Source organism: Electrophorus electricus, chromosome 14, assembly GCF_013358815.1.
Source record: "Electrophorus electricus isolate fEleEle1 chromosome 14, fEleEle1.pri, whole genome shotgun sequence".
Classification (NCBI taxonomy): Eukaryota; Metazoa; Chordata; class Actinopteri; order Gymnotiformes; family Gymnotidae; genus Electrophorus; species Electrophorus electricus.
The window spans coordinates 2913495-2920900 of record NC_049548.1 but is presented as its reverse complement, the minus strand read 5'-3'; the positions used below and the strand labels follow the sequence as shown (position 1 = coordinate 2920900).

At 44.8% G+C, this 7406-nt stretch overlaps 1 protein-coding gene across 3 annotated transcripts in view; it reads right to left on the bottom strand.

The window, feature by feature from the left end:
- Positions 1 to 1065: 1065 nt before the first annotated feature.
- rnls (renalase, FAD-dependent amine oxidase) overlaps positions 1066 to 7406 on the bottom strand; it is a 42065-nt gene continuing 35724 nt past the window's right edge. For all 3 annotated transcript variants that reach the window (XR_003410877.2, XM_027013428.2, XM_027013430.2), the window contains one exon: positions 1066 to 5663. The gene's annotated coding sequence lies outside the window, so the exon portion shown is untranslated. The remainder of the gene's footprint in view (positions 5664 to 7406) is intronic.

The following is a 7406-nucleotide window of genomic DNA, read 5'->3' as shown; positions in this document are numbered from 1 at the left end:
CAGACCACCTGCCCCCAACCAACCCAAAAAACTACAGTCCAGTGTTCATAGGTATCAAATGTCTGCTGGTATCATTTCTAATATTGACTACAGATGTAATTATTTCTTTCCATATGATGCTTCAGGACATTTTACTGGTCTGTTCCCTCTTGTCCATTGATCGAAATGCGGGGGGGGGGGGGGGGGGGGAGAGATACAGTAACACATTCATTCAATGCTTTTTTTTTTAATTTTTTTTTTTTATAATATATGTTAAAGTAATTAAAATTTATACCACCGCAGGGAAACAATGTTGCAATAACGTTGACACCATAGTTGACACAGGCTTGCATGCTATTGGAATTAGTACACATGATATTAATTATATGTTACACTTTGCCCCCCTTCAGAGAGGTTTCTGATTTAAATCAGCCATCACCAAGGGCACACTCTGGGGCACACATCTGCACGTGTTTTACGCTCACATCAGCCATTGGCGTACATAGGAGAACGTCTGCCCAGAGCATGCCTTCTGTCAAGCTGCAGTGTGGTAAAGGGCTTGGTGTTTAGGGTTCTGTGTAGCTGTCCACATGGTCTAGTACCTAGCTCGCTCCCTCGTGTGTTATGTAGTGGTGAGTGTAGTAACCACACGGGAGCCTGTGTTAGCCACGGGTGCAGTGACAGGCTTTTCAGGCTTGCACACTGCGCCTGTGGTCTGGCCGAGTGGAGAATGACGTGGTGCAACCTGGGGTGTGAAGAAGAGCTGAGAATAAGGTTAATGTAGTGTGCCCCTCTGAGCTAGACCAGAACTTCCAGAATTGAGTTTTGAGGCCATATTGTGCACTATATCCATGTATTCTTGGGTGTTTGTTTCCTGTTTTTTTTTTTTGGGGGGGGGGGTTGGGTCAGACCTCAGATCTTTGGCTCCTAAATTGTTTGTAGCCTTATTGTGTGGTCTAATGCAACCTGGATCATTTGTTTTAATCTTAACAATGGTGCTTACAAACTGCCAAACTACAAACTCAATGAACAACATTTGGAGCCAAGAATCTGTGCCTGTCATACAGCGTGTGTAGCTGCCATGATGCGTGATCCTTCTGTATGCATTATAATTGTTAGTGGCATGCACACGTGAACTCTGAGACTCCTGTACTTTTGGTGTGGGTTAGGTTTTTGGCTGGGATTCCTAGACTCCTGTGTTTTGGTGTGGGTTCGGTTTTGGCTGGGATTCCTAGACTCCTGTACTTTTGGTGTGGGTTAGGTTTTGGCTGGGATTCTTTACATTTTAAGACACCACCCCTTTTTTTTTTTTTTTTTTCCTTGAACAGGTTTCATTCCTTTTGGAATGAGAATAGTGCAGCTACAGATTTTACAGAACGTCTTGTGCTTGCTTCAGACATATTAAAGCCCTATATATGAGTATTTAAATGTATAATTTTCTTTCAGCATGCCAAATTTCAACACCTGGCTCATGTTGAATCTTGAGCCAGACCAAAAACAACAAATACAAAAAAACTCCTAAGTCTCTTGGGCAAGAATCTTCTGAGGGTAGTGAGTAAGCTGCCTTTCTTCTGCTGTTGATGATGGAGGCTTCATTCTTCTCGTCGACCCACTGCACATGTCCTACATCTTGGCTTCCTTTTAGAAAGAATATGTTCCTGAGATTTTGAAGAGAAGACTGCCTTCTGTAACACTGTCCTACAGTAGCCAACCCAGGAAAGAAGGGGGGGAAAAAGAACCTTTAAAACAAGGGTTTCGTTTACATTTTGACACATCACTGAAAACCTGCCAAAATTAAGCTTGAGGTTTTTGTTTGTTTGTTTGGGGTTTTTTTTTTTGTTTGCTGGTGTTTTTTGTTTGGTTTGTTTGTTTTTTTTTTAAATGAGGAGGTGGGGTCTAAGGATGGTAATCTTTGAGAAGTGCCAGGGTACATGGAAGGTATGTGTGAGGAGGCGGGGTCTAGGGGAAGGTATGTGTGAGGAGGCGGGGTCTAGGGGAAGGTATGTGTGAAGAGGCGGGGTCTAGGGGAGGTATTCTGTGTGAAGAGGCGGGGTCGAGGGGAGGTATTCTTTGCCTTACTTGAAGCTGACAATGCTTACTCTGCTCTTGCTTTGTACTCTACCATTCTGCCCAAGCACTGACTTTTAACAGTACTTATTTAAAGCTACTATAATAGAGCAACATATTGTACTAGACTTTTGCACTGTTACAGGTTTTTGCAGGGTTTCAGTCAGCAGTTCACAGTATTTTCACCTCCTTTTGGTTATTCCCCTTGGTAAAAGCCATGCAAGCAATTAAATCTCTAGGAGGATAAAGGTGGTATGAAGCGAGTCACTATGCTCAATACTGATTTGTGTATTGCCCATGGAATCGTGTATTACTTTCCTCAAAGTAGGAATAAAAGGAAGAGAGGAAATGTTTGACAATATTCATGCACATTCTAGTTAAAAACCCTCTGCAGGTTTCTGACTCTGGCCCCTACCTGCCTACATCTTGTACTATGTCTGGATGTTCAACAGTTTATTGTATAAGTCTGTTTAAGGGCATCACTGTTGATGAGCTTGCATCAGGTCACAGGCCATCCCTAGGACATCCATAGCCCCACCCGTGACAATTTAGCCATAGTACCTTAACACACAAAATGCGATCATGAAGGGAGGATGTCACCTGAGACCTTAGGCATCTGTTAATGTCCAAGGTTCTAAGTTCGGTCCTCGGGGAGGCCCCCACCCAGTGCAGTACAGTCCTCGGGGAGCACCCCCCCCCCCCCCCCAAGTTGTTTAGATCTGTTCAAACTCACAACACACCTCACCCAGGTAAGCAAGGACCACGGCCCTTGTGCTCACCGCAGGCTCTGGTGTGTGTTGGTGAGCTGGAATGGACCAAATGGGAGGCTTGGCAGGGAGGTGGTTCATGAGGACAGGCGCCGAGCCCGTCTGCTTCATGTAGCACGGGTTAAAAACTTGTGTGGAGCTCACAGGCAACATCATACATTTGAGTTTCAGCTTTAATTAAAAAATTTAAAATAAAAATCTTAAGGTGCCAGTGTGTAAGTTTCATGTCACTTAGTTTTTTTAGCTGATTTGTGCAATATGCTGTGATGCCTGTGGTTGCCACAAAGTGCCTCTTGTTTACTGGACCGAAAAAAAAGTGCTTGTTTCAAAAGCTATTTTCGCGCATCATGTCATGCATATGGACGGGCGGGGTGGTACTGTGCACTAAATCGTCTGGGCTTTTCCCCACTGCAGAGGGTTTGTTGGGGTTCTGGCCCCATAGCGCTTTCATCTTCCCCTCCACTTCTCCTTTGGACTCAGACATCATGTAAACTCTTTTTTTCCATCATTTGCAGGAAAAAAATAAATAAATAAAACGGCCTTATTCAATTTCAGCCTGTTTAGATAATTTTGTGATGTGCAACAGTTGCTCTGTGTGTAATGCTATGCACTGAGAATACAGAACCAACAATGTATGGAATATTGTACAGGTTATGTACAGATTATGATGCTCATACAAATCACATGTTTGTTTGTAATTGTATGTGTAAACTGCCCTTTATCTTAGTGTTATAAACTCCACAAAACCAATAAAGTCTCATTCTTGTCATGTTGTAGTTATTTATTCAGTAAGTCTATATTTGGATAATAACTTCCTGGTCATTTTATATAGATGATGACTTTTTTGTGTGTGTGTGGAGTTTTCTAGTTTGTCTCCGGATTGTTTGCCAGTTAAATCAATGATCACCGTAACACAAATTGCCGGCAACTGTACCTTGTTTCACACAATGATTTGTCATTTTATATTATTTCATGCCAAATTCTGCCATTTGCGCCAGAGCCTAAGTTTGCTTTTTCTGTTGACTTTTCTGAAAAACCCTCTTGTGCACAATTTACATTATTCGGACAGAATCGAGAAATATTTATGGCCACTGATAAATAAGCAGTTCTCTGGATTCAACTTTTTCCTCTCCTATCAAAAAAAAAAAACCCCTTGAGAGGTGGTTTAACTTTAACACGAAGGTTTTAAGAGTATATGTGCAGATATGTTCATGGCCTGTGATTTACCCTCCTGCCCCGCCGTCCGTATATACCTGCTGGTGCCGACGGGGCTGCGTTTGCGTGGGGAGCATGCGTGTGCAGAACGATGGCTTCAGTAAAGTGCCGTAGAGCTGCTGGGAAGTTAACAGGAAGCTACAGAAAGCTCATGGTTGACTTTCAGACTCCTCCGAATCCAGTGACGAGAGTTACAAACCCAACTGGATTCCATAGAAGCCGGATGCAAGCTCACCGCGCGTTTTAAGACTGGAATGCGACAATGTTGAGGGTGTGATTTACTTGGTAAATGCTTACAAAGTCATGTTACTTGCACGTCTGCTCTTAAACCAATTAACAGGTGATTTAAGAGCATTTACTTCAGCTATTCCACTGCTTTCCAGTCATCTTTAAGCATATTTGTAACCTCCTTGATTCTGTAGTTGGGCTGAGGTTTTTTTGCGTTATATCTCCATGGGAGTGTGGCTGTAGGCCAGGGCACGTCTTACCCAGTCTCTCCTCGTAGGTCCCTCTGAGGAGACAGAACCGATCTCTCTTTCCCCCATGATACCTCAAGGCTAAGGAGCAAGACTCAATGCAGAAAAAAGGAAAGACCAAGCCTGAGGCCTTCCTGAAGACTCAGTACCTGACACAACCATTGGGTTGCTCCAACTGAATGAAAAGAACAGTGGTTTTGGTTGTGGTGCAAGGAAGGAAATAACAGGCAAATCAAGATTCCGCAGCCGAGGACAGTCTGCGTACACCGAGTATGGCTTCCTTTTTCACTCCTATGGAACAACCTAGAAGAGTGTCACCACAGAAAGCAGGGACTATATATTTTGAGAAGATATTCACATGACCTCCGTTTTGTCTTGAACTCATGACAAATCTGCGACAAATTCCAGTCTAAAGCACCATGTAACTTAAATATTTTTTCTTAATTGCTTAGGTATTTGTTGCTGAAATTAATATTTGGGTCCCTCTAGGAACTGCTGAAGGTCAAAATATTTATAATATTTGAAATAGGAGGCCAGGTTGCAAATGATGTCAAGTTTTATGGGCACACGTGAGCCGATGTGTTTTGTTGTTTTATAATTGTAACACGTTTTGAGTCCCAACCACTATTTATGAGTGCAAGTGTTGAAACAATTGGCTGAACACTGGTAGTACTTGGTTAGAAGCTTCCAGTTGTATTACTCCAGCACACAGCTATGATTCTTGGTTCCAGCTCTTTTTCCTGGAATCCGCCTTTAAAGTCAGAAGGCGTGCGCCAAAATGGAGGCTCGGTAAAAAGTCTGTCAACGAGCAGCCAGCTATTTGAATTTCTTAAAGGAAAGAGCTCAGTCAGCTGGTAGACATTGCAAAACACAGATTTATACAAGAACTTGAGTTTGTGAGAAGGGCTGCACCTGGAGCTCGCTCCTCCTGACCGGCACACATCCTGCAGGCCCCCGTTGTGCTTTGAGAGGAGCGTTTTGAATTGCACCACCTCTCTGCCACCTCCAGCTTCACCACAACTTCTGTTTTCCATTTTGGAATTACAGGAAGAGAAATATGGCCTTACAGAACAAGGCAAATGCTGCCCAGAACCCACTTTTTACATCTCCACGTTGACTCCTCAAGCTGTGACCGATTAATGTAAGGCATGGACCATCCCTGCAATAAATAAAGAAAGAAAAGAAAACATTTTTAAAATGTTGATGACTTTCATGCTTTAGATTTTTCATAACTTTTAATTAAAAGAGCAGCTCTGGTATGTAACAAAAAGAAGTACTATAACTGAGGAGTTCCTGTAGTTACAGTAGATACAGTATAGACACGGTGGCTTTACATCAGTCAGTGGCAGTAGGCCGAGTGTCTGGGGGAATTGTATCGTTGTGGGGGACGATCAGTTAAACTGTGGATCCAGGTCATTACCCTGGCCCAATTAGTCCCATTCCCAGCGGGGCAGGGGCAGGCACGTGACATGCCACATCGCAGATGTCCGTGTTAGTGCCCGACGTTGCACGAAGGATTGGGATCGGATTATTGATCCCGAACGGCACACGCACCTACAGGAGGGTTTCTGCAGGACAAATGGGACGTGAACAGGCTGTAGGTGTGCAGTGCACCTCACGACCTCGCTTAACCCACACACTATGTTCCATGTGGGATTGGTTTGTAGTTCCACTATTTCTAAACACTCGGGAACTTATTAGCACAAAAAGGAAATCACTGTTTTGAACTTTTCAACCCCTGGGTTCCTGGGCTGCCTCAGCTGCGTCTCTGTGTGCTGCTTTGAGCCCTCTCGGCTCTTCCGTGGTGGCTGTTTGGATGTCAGCGTGGCCGTCCACTCAAGCACAGGGCTCACCGCTAGAGCTCTCTGCTTGGCAACAGCTGCCGCCTGGACCAAATTCCTCTGCAGCCACTATATATGGGAGATGGTCGTTAGGGTCCCTGGAGCCTCACGGGGGGGTTCTAAACCCTCTGACCTTACAAAGGTGACTCCCCCCCCCCTCCTCCCATCTCCTCCTCCCTCACTGGAAGGCAGCGTAGCAGCCAGCGAGACCTCATACATAAAGCCGAGTCTTTCCACAGGGAGTGCGCACCCTTTAAACTTCTCCACAAGACTACTGTCCTCTGCTGGGTCGCCGAGGCTCTTTGCTGGGAACAGACAGCATAGAGAACAGAGAACAAATAAAGTTATGAAACTAGCTGGCTTGGTCTGTCTCTCTGCAGTCACCATCAATCTCATGCAAAGCCCGGCCTAGATCAAAATCTGGTGGGTGTGCGCGCGTGACGAGGACAGACGTGGAGCTGAGTGCCTCAGCTGGTCTCTCTGTCTCGAGCCACAGTCATGCTTTATGGAAGCGCCACTTTTGCGTTTGTTCCAGTTATCCCTGAGAAATCAGTCGCCACGGAGCTTAAGCACATTCCCCAAAAAATGCAGTGGTTGTGACAATTACTGTAAACAAAAAAAAACACCTTTTAAAGAAAAGCTTAATCTTTAAATATCCCCAGACATGCCAGTTACACAAGCTTCCTCTTCACTGTAAAAATCAAAGCTCCCCTCATGTTGCCGTAGCAAACATACAGGCACTGATCTGACCCAGCTTGGGTTAGGCCTCACATCGCCCACGCGGTAGGTACTCATTAGTGCCCCGGGTGGTCTGATGCCCGGTAACTAGGCCCTGTAGCTCCATCCTGACGAGCGTACACAGGAGCGTACAAACAGTGCAGTGCTCCACTCTACACCATAGCTGAAGCGCTTCCTCTCATCTCCGGTCCTGTTCGTCTCCAGCCTCTGAAAGCCTCGCTCACACGTCTCCTTGCTGCACAGCTGGCACACATTTGGATTCAGCCAGGAATAAATCAGGAAGTGGAAATTAAAACAAGCACCAAAAGAAAAATAAGAAGAGA